Below are 15,731 nucleotides of genomic sequence, written 5' to 3'. Positions count from 1 at the left end.
GTGTGTGTGTGTGTGTGTGTGTGTGCGTGTGCCAGTGTTCCCCTGGTCCCTGTACAGTGTGTGTGTGTGTGTGTGTGTGTGTGTGTATGTCAGTGATCCCTTGGTCCCTGTACAGTGTGTGTATGTCAGTGTTCCTCTGGTTCCTGTACAATGTGTGTGTGTGTGTGTGTGTGTTTGTGTGTGTGTGTGTGTGTGTGTGTGTGTCATTGTGCCCCTGGTCACTGTACAATGTTCTCCTGGTCCATGTGTGTGTCAGTGTTCCCCTTTGACATGTACAATCTGTGTGTTATTACAGTGTGCATCTGGTTCCTATACAATGTGTTTGTGTGTGTATCATTGTGATCATATACAATCTGTTTGCTCCTGGTCCCTGTCTGTGTGTGTGTTTGTGTATCAGTGTTCCCCTGGGACCTGTCAATGTGTGTACATCAGTGTGCCCTTTATACAAACTATGTATGGGTGCTATACAATCTATGTCTGAATAATACATACCTCTCAACTTTAAAGACTTTGGCATGGCCCAACCTGGAAAAAAGGGGACATGGCCTCAGCAAAGGGTTGTGGCTTCATGGGAGTGCCGCAATCACGAGCCACGCCCCCGTTTTCATCAGTCAGGGGCATGCCCAGTGCTCTGTGAGCTGTGAGCTGCTGTCATGCGCCCTTTCCCTTTGTCTTTCGTGAATAGACGCTGTGCGCACAGTGTCTATTTACCGCTGCTCTGCAATGACTGACAGGGGCCTCCCAACTGCCCCCACCACAGGACACTTTGGCCCGTGGGTGGGACAGAGGGACACTCCCAGTCAGTGGTATTTCTAGTGGCGGGCAATGTGTAACGTGTATAAGGGCCTCTACCATAACATTATGGCCCAGATTTATCAAGCCTTGGAGAGTGATAAATACTGCGGTGCTAAATTACCAACTAATCAGCTCCTGTCATTTTTAAAACACAGCCTGTAACATGGCAGTTAGGAGCTGATTGGCTGGCACTTTATCAGTGTGCTATTTATCACTCCCCAAAGCTTGATAAATGGGGGCCTATTTGTGAAAGGATCTCTTCTCTGGTGTAATGTGTATAAGCGGCTCTACTGTGGCGTAACGTATATAAGCGGCTCTACTGTGTGCCATAATGGGGCAGTGAAAAGTTCAAGGTGATAACACACCAGCCAATCATTATGGATTTGAAATATGACAGTTAGGAGCTGACTGGCTGGTGCGTTATCACCTTGCACTTATCACTGCTTTATCACTTATTTATCCCTTCTCCAGGTTAATACATCTGCCCCAGTGACTGTGACTAATGGACACTACTGTGTAATGTGAATTTATACTATTCTGCGGCCACAAGAGTGACCTTAATTATCCTTGCGGTCTACCGCAAACCACAAGGTTCCCACTATATGCGATAATGAGATTTCTCTCCCCATTACTGCATATGCACTCCAATTGATTGGCAGGCCGGGAGCACACAGCCAATCAGTACAGCGTTATCACGTGGCGCTCTATGATTGGCTGGCGGGTCCCCAACTGACAGAAGTCACGAGGGGTCCCGGCATTCGGGGAAAGGGGATCCATGTGTAAACTTGAATCCCCTATAATTGCGTGGTTCGGATTTTTCAGTTTATTTTTTTTAACCCTGTGGATGCCTACTTGGAAAGAAAAGGACTGATCTACACTGGATTTTAGGTGAGTAAACTTTTTTTACAGGTACCTGTGGATTCTACGGGACAAGTGGACATGAATGGCGGCGTGGGATGTAGGTAAGTATGTGTGAGTGTGTAAGTGTGTTTTAATAAAACTATACTGTCACAGTGTGTGTGTGTGTGTGTGTGTGTGTGTGTGTGTTTATTTGAATATTTCTTTTGTTGTGGAACTACAGGTACCAGTGGGCCCTTTAAACACTTGCCTAGCATGGCCGCATCAGATGCGACCATGCCTGCAAGTGCTCTATCTGACCTGGTCGCACAGGATGCGACCAGTCAGATAGAGAATGTTAGCAGCGGAAGGGAAGATAAACTTCCCTCTGCTGCTGCTGTCAGAGGGACCGGAAGGTCCCTCTGCCTCCCTGCACTCTCCCCCTGTGTCTGCCGTGCTGCCGATCACTGCTGATTGGTCAGCACGGCAGGATCCCCCCTCCAGCGGCTGCAGACAATGGCAGCCGCTGGGGAGAGTAAATGAACCTTCCCAAGCCACCCCCAGACTCCCCTCCTGTATACCTGCAGGAGGTCCTGGCTTTCAAAATGAAAGCCACGATAGTCGCAATGTTCCCGATGTTGCGATGGTCACAATGTTCCTGATCGATGTTTCGATGTTTGGAGAAATCTTTAATTTAAAAAAAAATCCTTTTTTTTAACTAAAATCATTTGGTATAGGGTTAAAGTCATGTTCTTCACCTAATTCACTCATAAAAAACGCCGACAATTTCGGAGCGGTTTTCGGTGAAATAAATCGTTAGTTAAGTGGTTAAAGCCCTGCATGCTTTGGCTTGTGGTTATCCAATTAGCAGCATGCGGGGGAAGGCTTGCTGGGACCTGTAGTTCCACAGCAAAAGACAATATATATATATACTGATGCCACTTTGTTGTTTGGGTGTTACACCCCATTGTGGCATCGTTAGGGTGCGTCGCCTGGCGTGTAGTTAGATGCAATATTCAATGTCAGCTCATTTTCTTTTTTATTATGTTTTTTTTCTGTTATATTGTGCACTATAAAAACTATGAACCAGTATGGTCATGTAGTAGTAATTAAGGTATCATTTTGACTCTGTGATTATACTAATTTATGTCTTTACAATGTTGTATTTATATTATATGTGTTGTTACCAAGGCTGGATTAACAATGGGGCTGATGGAGCAGTAGCTCCAGGCCCACATTGCAAAATAGGCCCACAGTTCTCTTTGCTGCTGTAGATAGGATAAAAAAAAATCCTTCTACTGGGCTCTTTATTTTGTAATGTTTTTACTATATGTTAAAACGGCATTGCTTCTTTTGTTGTTCAGGTTATATGTCTTACATTGCTACTGGATTTCTATGTGCTCTATTACATATTCTGTATGGTTTTGTATGAAGCTTTGCAATAAAATCTACTTTGAAAAAAAAAAAAACTTCTACTGCAGCACCCTAAGCCCTGCTCCCTCCGGCCTCTCCACCAGAGACCACCAACCCCCTTCCAGCCACGGTGCCCGGTGAGTCAAATGCCACTGCCGGCATAGATCTGTTACCTATGATGGCAGTGCAGTGGAAGCCTTTCTCAGTCCTCCCTGCGCCGCATACACACTGTCCTCATGATGTCACGCCATCACACAAGTACCATTCTGTCACCACTGTGCCCAGTCTCCAACAAAGCCCAATGCAGTGACTCAAAGCAGCAGCTCTGAGAAGGCTGCCCGGTGGCGTCAGCAGGGTGTCTGACTGAGGTGAGGTGTCAGACATGATGGATGCCTGGCCACTGCTGTAACCTATAATACAGCTACTGCATTTGGCAGATGCTCTGTTAGTTAGAGAACTATATACAATATTTTTTAGTGAAACTTTGTCCGGCTTTTTGTCATCCGGCAGAGTCTTTCACACACAACGGCTTTGAGCCGTGTGTAATGCTGTGCGCATGCGCAGCAGCAGACACGGCTTGAAAAAAAACTGTTGTGTGCGAAAGCTCTCTTTCATACACACGGTTCACTGCATACAAGGACGGCACGACCCCGGCCCGCAGACGGACTTTTCAGTGGATATTTCTGATTGCAATCCGACAGCCGGGTCGGGACCATGTCATGTGAAAGCACCCTACACTTTACATTAGTAATTACAATACCGGCACGAGCCATCCGGCTTTTTCCCAGCTGGCAAAAGCAGCCACGTGTGTAATAGCCCTAACCCCTGCTTCGCAGCTGTGATCGCTTCAGCCTGTCTGGGACCGGAATTGACGGCAGGAACCTGCCCTGCAAACATTTGGACACGCCTGCGTTTTTCCAAACACTCCCAGAAAATGGTCAGTTGCCACCCACAAACGCCTTCTCCCTGTCAATCTCTTGCGAACGCCCGTGCGAATGGATCCTTCGCACAAACCCATCGCTGAGCGGCGATCCACTTTGTACCCATGCAACGCGCCTGCATATTGCGATGGATACGCATGTGCAGTTTAGACCTGATCGCCGGTGTACGAAAACGCAGCCTAGCGCTCAAGTCTGAATTACCCCCTGAGCAGGGGTTAAAGTGAACCAGAACAGAATGTAGTTCCGCCTCCTCCGGCTCACCTAACCCGATGTGTGCCAGCACCGCACAGGGGGATTCCGGGTGCGCGCTGTGATTGTGTTATCAGCGGCTACCGGCTCTCCCTGCACAGCCGGCGGCAGGAGCTCACTACTAAGCTCCTGCTTCCAGCTCCCGGCTCAGTGCGCGCTATGAAGAGAGACGTCATGACATCTCTTTCATAGTGCTGGGGAGCAGAGTCAAGCAGACGCCAGGAGGATCACAGCGGAAGCGGGAATTGGAAAGTATGTTTTTTTTAAATGTGTGACTACTACTGGGGGCATAACTACAGGGGGGCTAAACTACAGGGGCTAACTACAAGGGGGCAAGCTACTGGGGGCATTACTACAGGGGGGCTAAACTACAGGGGCTAACTACAAGGGGGCAAGCTACTGGGGGCATTACTACAGGGGGGCTAAACTACAGCGGCTAACTACAAGGGGGCAAGCTACTGGGGGGCATTACTACCTGGGACAAACTACTGAGGGCAAACTACATGGGGCAAACCTACAGGGGCGCATTACTACTGAGGGCATAACTACAGGGGCACATTACTAGTGGGGGCATAACTACAGGGGCGCATTACTATTGGGGGTATAACTACAGGGGCATTACTACTGGTGGTATAAATACAGGGACATTACTACTGGGGGCATAACTACAGGGGCTAAACTACTGGGGGCATTACTACTTGGGGCAAGCTACTGGGGGCATTACTACTGGAGGCAAACTACATGGGGCAAACCTAAAGGGGCGCATTACTACTGAGGGCATAACTACAGGGGCACATTACTAGTGGGGGCATAACTACAGGGGTGCATTGCTACTGGGGGTGTAACTACAGGGGCCTTACTACTGGGGGCATTACTACTGGGGGCATAACTACAGGGGCTAAACTACTGGGGGCATTACTATTTGGGGCAAGCTACTAGGGGCATTACTACTGGGGGCAAACTACATGGGGCAAACATACAGGGGTGCATTACTGCTGAGGACATAACTACAGGGGCGCATTACTACTGGGGGCATAACTACTGGGGCGCATTACTACTGGGGTATAACTACAGGGGCATTACTACTGGGGGCTAAACTACTGGGGTCATTACTACTTGGCGCAAACTACTGGTGGCAAACTACATGGGTCTAAACTACAGGGGTGCATTACTACTGGGGGCATAACTACAGGGGCACAATACTAGTGGGGGCATAACTACAGGGGTGCATTACTACTGGGGGTATAACTACAGGGGCATTACTACTGGGGGCATAACTACAGGGGCTAAACTACTGGGGGCATTACTATTTGGGGCAAGCTACTAGGGGCATTACTACTGGGGGCAAACTACAAGGGGCAAACCTACAGGGGCGCATTACTGCTGAGGGCATAACTACAGGGGCACATAACTACTGGGGGCATAACTACTGGGGCGCATTACTACTGGGGTATAACTACAGGGGCATTACTACTGGGGGCTAAACTACTGGGGTCATTACTACTTGGCGCAAACTACTGGGGGCAAACTACACGGGCGCATTACTACTGGGGCATTACTACTGGGGTCACTACTACTTGGGGCAAACTACATGGGGCTAAACTACATGGGCTAAATGACTGGGGGCATTACTACAGGCGACATTACTACTGGGGGCAATTCTACACAGGGGCATTACCATTAAGGGCATTACTAATGGGGGCACTACTAATGAGGGCATTGTAAAGGGGGCACTTCATAAGGGGCATCGCTCCTGGGGACATAAGGGGCACTACTGAGGGCATTGCATATGGGGCACCACTACTATGGACTCTATATAAGGGGCACTACCACTGTGGGCACTACCAGTACAGTGGACATTGCATAAGGAGCACTACTACTGTGGGCATTGTAAAAGGGGTGTTACTGCTGTGGGCATTATGTGTATTACGAGGTGCTACTACTGTGGGCATTATGTGTATTGGGGTGCTACTACTGTGGGCATTATTACTATTGTGTGACCACACCCCTTTCTTTTTTAGACCACGCCCCCTTTTGGGTGCGCGACGTCGGCGCGTGCAATACCTTTATTGCATGGGCGCCGGGGGTGGGTGGGTGGGGTGGATAGGGGGGTGAGTTCCACCACCTCTCTACGACCACTTTAAGCACTGCCCCTGAGAGCTAATGATGGGAAGCTGGCAGCATTTTGAATTCGGCTCTGGCCATGAGCCAATCATGGTTCTTGAACTGACAGTCAGCGGACGCTCCTGATCAGCAGCTGGTCTGGGAGTCATGTTTGTCTCATGGTGAGGAGCAGGGCGGCCCAACTGCCACACTACGGAGGGTGCTGCAAATGGTGACATGTGATATGAGGTGAGCTGTGGTTTATGTGGTGTGGGTAGCTGTGCTTTACTGTGGTGAACAAAGCTGTAATGTAGTGCTGTGCGGGGAGCTGTGGTGAACGGAGCTGTGGTGAAGTGCGGGTAGCTGTGCTTCACTGTGGTAAATGGGGTTGTAGTGTAGTGTGGTGTGGGGAGCTGTGGTGTAGTGCAGAGAGTGAAGTTGTGCTGTAGTGCAGTGACTGGAGCTGTGGTGTAGTGCTGAGAGGGGAGCTGTGCTGCGGTGAGTGGAGCTGTGCAGTGAGAGGAGCTCAATGTGGTGCAGTGTGGAGAGGGGAACTGTGCTGTCGAGTGGTGAGGGAGGCTGTGCGGAGCTGTGGTGTAGTGTGGAGAGCTGAGATGTTGTGTAGTGCGGTGTGGTGTGGAGAGCTGTGCTGTGAAGTGGGAGGTGTGGAAATATCAGGAGGCCTTTCTAATACCCCTTTCAGACCGCAATTGGCGGGTCGCACACGGGAACTGTACAAGGGTGCTTCCCGGGTGGGACCCGCCTGAGCCCCTTTCATACAGGTATCCCCAGCCCGGCATATTGTGACGTCAGTGGTGACGTGTGCTGAGGCAGTGTTTGGAGATCAGATGATCTCCAAGTGCAGCCCATGCATACAATGTGAACAGGAAATGGTTTGCTTCAACCAGGCAAACCGTTCACTCCTCACAGTGCCCGTGTTGAAGCCATATTCAGCCCTGGTCGCTAACAAGGTTAAAATACCGGGTCGCTCGACCCGGGATATTTCCCATGGGATCTTTCAGACAGCATGTGCAATAACCCTGGTTACAAGCTGGCGGTCTGAAAGGGGTATAAGTAAAGCTCTCCTAATATTTACATACCCCCACTTCAAATTTTCTACTTGGCCACTGGTAGCTATGCCCCCATGGAGTTAGCCACACCCCATGGTACAGACCACACCCTCTCAGCACTGGTCACACCCCCTGCAACGGTGCACAATAGGCCTTTCATAAATTTCAGCTCCAGGCCCAAGAGGAACTTAATCTGGCACTGGATAGAGAGATAAAGTGGACAGAGATAATGTAATAAAAATTTAAAAAAAAGGCGTGCTTTCACAGCATTTAAGTCTGACGGAACGGTGGAATCATTCCAGTTCTACAAGGAATGTAACAAACAATGCAAAAAAGCAATCAGAGCAGCTAAAATAGAAAACGAAAAACAAATCGCAAAGGAGAGTAAAACAAACTCCAAAATGTTCTTTAAGTATATAAACGGTAAAAGGTTAAAAAGGGAGAATATTGGGCCTTTAAAGGGTGAGTTGGATGTCTTGATTAATGATGATAGGGAAAAAGCGGATCTATTTAATAAATTCTTTTCATCAGTATTCACAAAAGAGGACAGGTTGATGAGAGTAGAGCATAACATAAACTATAATAACGACCCGTTGCTTGGTACTTGGTTAAACAAGAGAGTAGACCGGGAGAGACTAAGTAAAATTAAGATAAATAAATCTCCTGGGCCGGATGGACTCCACCCCAGGGTACTTATGCAACTCAATGTAGAGATATCGAAACCTCTATATCTGATTTTCAGCGAGTCAATTAGATCAGGAATGATACCAAAGTACTGGAGTATAGCAGAGGTAGTCCCAATATTTAAAAAGGGTAGTAAAACGCTCCCCGGGAACTATAGACCGGTAAGTTTGACATCTATAGTGGGGAAAATACTAGAAGGTATATTAAGGGATAGCATACTAGAGTACTTGGATACCTCCAAGGTTATTACTAGGAATCAACATGGATTTGTGAAGGACAGGTCATGTCAAACTAACTTAATAAGCTTCTACGAGAAAGTGAGCGATAATATTGATCAGGGTCAAGCAGTGGATGTGATCTTTTTGGACTTCGCTATGGCCTTTGACAAAGTTCCACACAGGAGACTAATTCTCAAACTAAGAGAGATTGGGGTAGAAAACACTATTTGTACTTGGGTGAGTAATTGGCTGTTTAATAGGGAACAGCGAGTGGGGTTTAATGGGATGTACTCTGAATGGGCTTCAGTACTCAGTGGAATACCGCAGGGTTCAGTACTCGGGCCATTGCTGTTTAACATATTCATCAATGACCTAGGAGAGGGACTGGAAAGCACGGTATCCATTTGATAGATAGACAGTGTCTAGTTAGACAGTCAATAGATAGACACTATATGTTAGACAGACATTAGGTCGACAGGGTCAAAAGGTCGATAGGGTCAAAAGGTCAACATGAAAAAGGTAGACAGTACAAAAGGTCAACAGGTCAAAAGGTCGACATGGTCAAAAGGTCGACATGAAAATGGTTGACATAAAAAAGATAGACAAATGTTTTTTTTAATGTAACATGTTTTTGGACTATTTCATACTTTCTCTATCCATGTTGGCATAGAGTTGGTTATAAACCTTGTGGCGAGCGCAGCGAGCCACCGTGCCCGAAGCGAGCCCCGCAAGGGTATGCCTTTCTACAATTGGGGGTCACAGATGATAAAACTATCCACACAAACCACAAAAATGCTAAAAACATGGTGTCTACCTTTTTCATGTCGACCATTTTCATGTCGACCTTTTGACCCTGTCGACCTTTTTCATGTCAACCTTTTGACCCTGTCGACCTAATGTCTGTCTAACATATGGTGTCTATCTATTGACTGTCTAACTAGACACTATCTATCTTTCATACCAGAACCGGAAAGCACAGTGTCAATTTTCAAAGATGATACTAAGCTATGTAGAGTAATTAATTCAGACAAGGATGTTGTGTCTCTACAGAATGACTTATCTAGACCAAAGGTCTGGGCGGATAAATGGAGAATGAGGTTCAATATAGACAAATGTAAAGTTATGCACCTTGGGACTAAGAACAATCAGGCAGCCTATAAACTAAATGGGGAAAATGTAGGGATAACGGTAGTTGAAAAAGATTTGGGGGTGCTCATCGATAATAAACTTGGTACCAGTAAGCAATGTCAAAATGCAGCAACAAAGGCTAATAAGGTGTTAGCATGCATAAAACGGGGTACGGAGACAACGGATGAGAGTGTAATCCTGCCACTGTATAAATCATTGGTGCGGCCACACCTGTAATATTGTGTACAATTTTGGGCACCGCACTATAAAAAAGATATCTTGGAACTCGAAAGGGTTCAGAGGCGAGCCACTAAGCTGGTTAAGGGGTTAGAGGCACTGGATTATGAGGAAAGACTTAAAAGGTTAGATATGTTCACACTGGAAAAGAGGCGACTAAGAGGGGACATTATTAATATTTATAAATACATTAAGGGACAATACAAGGAATTATCAAACTATTTGTTTAGCAAAAAAACACTACATAGGACACGAGGACACCCCTTGAGGTTAGAAGAAAAATAAAAAAATGTCCATACTCAACGGAGAAAAGGGTTCTTCACAGTAAGAGCAGTAAGGATTTGGAATTCTCTGCCAAAGAAGGTAGTAATGGTGGACTCAATAAATAAGTTTAAAAATGGATCAGATAAATTCTTAGCGGAAAAAAATATCCAGGGACACAACATTTAATTAACAAAAAAAAATATATTATAATATAGGTTGAATTCGATGGACAATTGTCTTTTTTCAACCTCAACAACTATGTAACTATGTAACTATGTACCAGCCAACCATCTCCTAACAGCCATGTTACAGGCTTTGTTTGAAAAATGACAGTTACGAGATGGTTAGTTGGTACTTTATCAATATCTACGTCCACTTTATCTCTCTCCAAAGCTAAATAAATGGACCCCTATGTTACTTAGCATTGGACCCAGACATACCTGAGTTTGCAGGGATGAATGTATGCGCCCCTGCCCACCACCTCCTTCACCCATAAGACCAGAACCATAGATCATTGAGAGAGGATGAGCAGGGCGGGGTTTTATTTCTTTATTTTCATTTTTACCGGATGACAAGCAACATTGCACCAATTTAAATTATCACAACCGCCTCTGTTTTGGGGAATTTGAGGCAGATGCTCCTTATATTTGTTTGAGGAGCTACGATTGAAAATGGTGATTTTACTGTAATAAATGCAGCAACTTCAACAATTGGCCAAAAAGTAACAATTTCTCTCCCATACTAGCTGTTATACAGTGCTGTATAGAATACATGATAATAGATATGTAGATTTCATTAGTGAGCTGCATTAACCATTGCTTTACTTCTGCTGTATAATTCTGTGATGTCATGTCATGGCCTTGTGATGTCATACAGCAGTCTTTGCCATCCTGGATGATAGCTGAGGATCCTGTGACTGCATGCACACTCCTAGCTAAGCATCGAAACAGTTGCCAGCAAGACAGTGACCTCTGGGAAAGTGCATACTTTTGACTTCCTGAGACCATCTCTTTGTAACTGTAAGTACCCAATCTCCACATTCTGGTGCTGCTTATCTTTATTCTGATTGGCTGCGATCTCACCATATCTTTATATCATGACAAATGTAATAGCCTCCGCCCGGCAGAAAGAGACAAATGTTTCATGATTCAGCTTTGAAATGTAAAGTAGCAATTATTGTAAAGGCAAATCCAACTTGGTTTTGCCTTTGAATTAAATTGTCACTTTAAACCTTGTGGCTAAATATCCAAAATATCTGCACTTATTTTTTTAAACACATCACTTCATTTCATTCACTGCTGTTTTGATATACAGCGTCCTTGCAATTCCCCTCACTATCAGCATGCCATTTACTAGTCAGGCTGCTGAGACCACCGGCCGCACGTTTTGCCGTGCTCCGGAGCCATTGCTATGCATGATACCGGGTTTGTTTAGCCTAGTTACCAGTGTCATGGAGCGGGAGGAGACAGCAGGGGATGCATTAGGCATGTCCGGACTTGTCTCAGCCCACGTCCTGATGCTGCTGGGTTGATTGTGGTGCCATTTGAGGCTTATATTTCATGTTCTGACAACAGTGCGGTTAGCCCCTGAGGAAGACCAGTCGGTTGAAACAGCTGCCTGGCTGTGTTTGCTGTATTTGCTGTACTTCACCATGCCATTTGGTTAAGGAATAGGGCTATGTTTGCTGTATTTGCTGTACTTCACCATGCCGTTTGGATAAGGAATAAATCCTGCTTTTCTTTCATCTACACGTGAGTGCTGGCTTGTCTACTTTTTCTGCATCGCTGGAGAAGTGAGTGTTTTATATTTATTGCTGCCTTGCACCACCATTTTTTGCTAATAGAAAACTGGTATGGTCGGCACTCCCTGCACATTAAACAACTGCCCAGGTGCCTTCCTTGCGAAGCATGTACAAACTGGTGGTCTTCTAGAGAGGGGTATGCATCCTTCCACTCTCAATCCATAAAGAACCAGGCGGCACTCAAGAGAACTTGTGCATAACGAAGTGTAATAAGCAAATTAATCAAAAAGGTGGCATAACTCCGCCAACGTTTCAGCGCCACGCAGGGCGCTTTTCTCAAGGCTGTATCCAGTGGTACCACTTGAGAAAAGCGCCCTGCGTGGCGCTGAAACGTTGGATCTAAGCAGGGGATTTAAATACCCCTTGACCCGGAAGTATACTTCCCTGCTTAGATCCAGTTGGTGCATGCAGCCCTGGTTTGTGCAGTGTTCCACATGATTCTGTGTGTAACTATGTTGGGTTTGTCCCACTGATTAAGTTTGATGTTTGTATAATCCTATAATCTTTTGATTCGGGTTTATTTATTGTTTGTAGCTATGGATTTGATGTGGGAGAACGCTTAACCCAGGGGCTGCCCTATGTGTATCCTCTTGGACCTATAGTTATTTATTGATCGTTGATTATGGCTTTTTTGATATATATTTCTATGCCTCAGATGCACATTGTTTAAAAAGAGTATATGTGTACTCACAGTGGCTGAATGTCCTTTTTGAGATCCTGCAGCTGTTGACCCTGAGTGGGAAAATGCCTTATCCAGGTGTAGTCTTGTGCACACCTTTCCAGACCCATAGGTATTTATGTGGTAACAAGGTTTGATATATACATTTGATTCTGATACACGTTTATAATAGAGATATCCTTTGATTACAGCAGTGGTTTGGTTGCAGAGCTGTGATTATATGGACATTCTCCACACTTGGTATACAGCAGTTCAGACATGCAGCCCCATTGGAATGTGCTGATAGAGGTGAGGAGGGGTAGGCCTTGCATGCATTTTAAGACCAGTGGTGAACACAGGGTGTTATTTTATTCCTCCTTGTAGTCTCACTACTCTGCCACCTGTTTTTGGTATATGAGTTCCTTTTTTCTAAATCTGGTATTATGTAATAGTTTATGTTGATACAAGCATTGTCGCTAATATTGTTATATATTGGGACCTGGGAGGCTCAGTCATGTTTATGTTCTATTTTTTCTAGATATACTTTTAATTATTCGGCTTCATTATATTATGATTGGATTTGATGATTCATGTATGGCCCTTCTTGAAAAAGATCCTGGTTTTTGGATCGAAACTTCGAAACCTTTGAGGCTACAATAAAAATTTTCTATTGAAGAAATGTGTGGACTTTATACACAGTGAGAGTGCACCCTCCACCACGTGGAATTCTCGCCTATATATATATATATATATATATATATATATTAATTCTTAAATACAGTGAAACGTCAATTTAGCATTCTCCAATTCTCCTGGAGTGCATGGATGGTTAGTGGGTACCAGTATTATAATGTCACACTATAATGTCTGCTCCGTAGGTAGTACAGGTAATGTCTCCCTTTGAACAAATCCTAAAAATATGCCCCTTTGAAGAAAAATGACCTATTATTTTATTTGATACTTTCTTTGCTGCTCACTGGTCAGGTCATCCTAGGTGCGTTGGCCTTTTTTTATTTTTTCAATTGACTTTGCCTGAGGCCGAGTAACTTTGGGCTTCTAGAAAAGGGAAGGATACATTTTTCTTCATTATTTCAATTCAGAGAGGCAGAAGACAATGGTCAGCGCTTGTCCTTACCCCTGCAGGTCTGCGTGACTATAGCAAGGTGACCGCATGGGGCAATACTTTATATTTTGGCCAAAATATTTAAGTTTGCAACCTGATATCCAGGCTCTGCAATTCATGTGGTGTGAACTATTTGGCCTGTTGGAGGCTCATGGTTCTTTACACCAGTTTGTGCCTGGTTGCCGTGTAGGTTAGCAAATCACTGCCCAATACAGGGAACGGTTTCTATACCTCCCAAATTGGGATGGAGGGTTAACCCTAGTGGTTTAAATTCATAGATTTCCTTTGAAGTTTGTCCTTTAGGAAACCGGTTACTTTACACACCACACATTGGGCTTAATTCAGATGCAGTCACAAAATGCAATTGAGCCTTATTTAGAGGTGGAGGCTAGGCCGATTTTGGCCATCGGCGCATGCAATTTGATTGACAGGCGACGGGCGTTCGGGAGTGGCGATGTGGCATTGGGGTGGAGTGGAGCAGGAAACGCAGGTGTGTCATGGCCGTTTTTCGGGGTAGACTGAATACGTAGCCGGCATTTCCTGTGATCAGAAACATGTCGCTGGTGCCCCTGCATATGCACTCTGCTGCGTATGCAGAGCGTCGTCCTCTATTTGAGCTCATGCAATGCAATTGCAATGTAAATGCAATCACAATGCTGGGCAGCGCCATACATGCTGGGTGACCCTGTGTACAACTCTGAATCAGACCCATAGGCAGCAGCTCTCTGAGTTCCTAAAGCCTCTACCTACTTGGTTTATTATCCCACTTGAAGAAGCAATTGCGAGTTGCGACACAAGTTAGTTTTATCAGACATATGTTTGTCCTGAGCTGTGCTTAACTACTTATATTTATGCAACTGAGTTCTTGAATAGGGAGATTTGTAGCTGGTATTTAAACAGGATGCGATTAACTTACCAGCTGTCAAGATCCCAGCGGTCAGGATACCAATGCTGGAATTCCAAGAGCCGGGGAAATGCCTGTGAATGGAATCCCAACACAAGTCCAGTATTCTCACTTGGGTGGTGGTCCATGTCACCACCCAATGGGGAATAAAATAGTGTGGTGAGCTAAACTCGCCACTGGGCTCGAAGCATGGCGAGACTAGCGACCAAGCGAGGGAACCCACAACGTTCACTGCCGGGATCATGGTGTCAGTCTCCTGACCATCGGAATCCCATACCAAATCCATCTAAATGTTTTAATCTATGGAGGCATGAAACATGATCTTTTGGGTTTGTGTGTGACCGTTTTAGTGGTGCCACATATAAATACATTTAATACAGTCTATTAACAAATATTGTATGACTTATAATGCTTATTGTGTTATATATTGTGAATACATAACATAAGTATAAGCAGCCACCTATATTTATTTTGCATTAGTTGAACTGGACCCTGATGGAGGCTTTAGCAGGATCTTGTGTTGCAGACAGGAGACATCCAGCCACCAGAAGAAAGGGGATACAGTGACCATTGGAAAGAAGTCACCAGAGAGAGAGAGCTGAAGACAGAATGACATCCACTGCACAAAGAGTGCTCCTCTAAGAATGATGAGAGGCAACGGGGATAGGTGGGGTGGCTGGGCAGGGTAAGAGGAGACAGGTACAGGTGGGGTGGCTGGGAAGGGTGAGAGGCAGCAGTGACAGGTGAGGTGGCTGGACAAGGTTTGAGGCGGCGGTGACAAGTGGGGTGGCTTGGCAGGGTGAGAGGCAGCAGAACCAGGTGGGGTGGATGGGCAGGGTGAAAGGCGGCAGGGACAGGTAGGGTGGCTGGGCAGGAATTGAGGCAGCGGGAACAGTTGGGGTGGCTGGGCAAGGTGGGACAGGCGGGGTGGCTGGACAGGGTTTGAGGCAGTGGGGACAGGTGGAGTGACTGGGCAGGGTAGGAGGCGGCAGAAACAGGTGGGCTGGTTGTGCATGGTGAGAGGTGGCGGGGACAGGAGGGGTGGCTGTGCAGGGTAAGAGGCGGCAGGGACAGGTGGGGTGGCTGGGAAGGATGTGAGACGATGGGGGTGGCTGGGCAGGGAATGAGGCAGCGGGGACGGGTTAGGTTACTTGGCAGGGTAGGAGGTAGTGGGACCGGAGGGGAGACTGGGCAGGGTGAGAGGCGGTGGAGACAGGTGGGGTGGCTGTGCATGGTGAGGTGGCAGGGACAGGTGGGGTGGCTGGGCAGGGTTTGAGGTGGCAGGGACAGGGGTGGCTGGGCAGGG

The 15,731-nt window shown here is 46.2% G+C and overlaps 1 long non-coding RNA gene across 1 annotated transcript; it reads left to right on the top strand.

The window, feature by feature from the left end:
* Nucleotides 1-12,437: 12,437 nt before the first annotated feature.
* On the top strand, nt 12,438-13,018 carry LOC134929333 (uncharacterized). Its single transcript, XR_010178482.1, has 3 exons — nt 12,438-12,531; nt 12,611-12,707; nt 12,937-13,018. It is a non-coding gene; the product is annotated as an uncharacterized LOC134929333 (long non-coding RNA).
* The last annotated feature ends 2,713 nt before the right edge of the window (nt 13,019-15,731 follow it).

The sequence above is a fragment of the Pseudophryne corroboree genome, chromosome 5 (genome assembly GCF_028390025.1).
Source record: "Pseudophryne corroboree isolate aPseCor3 chromosome 5, aPseCor3.hap2, whole genome shotgun sequence".
Classification (NCBI taxonomy): domain Eukaryota; kingdom Metazoa; phylum Chordata; class Amphibia; order Anura; family Myobatrachidae; genus Pseudophryne; species Pseudophryne corroboree.
The sequence above is the reverse complement of the archived record's forward strand: the minus strand, read 5'-3'. Positions and strand labels throughout refer to the sequence as shown.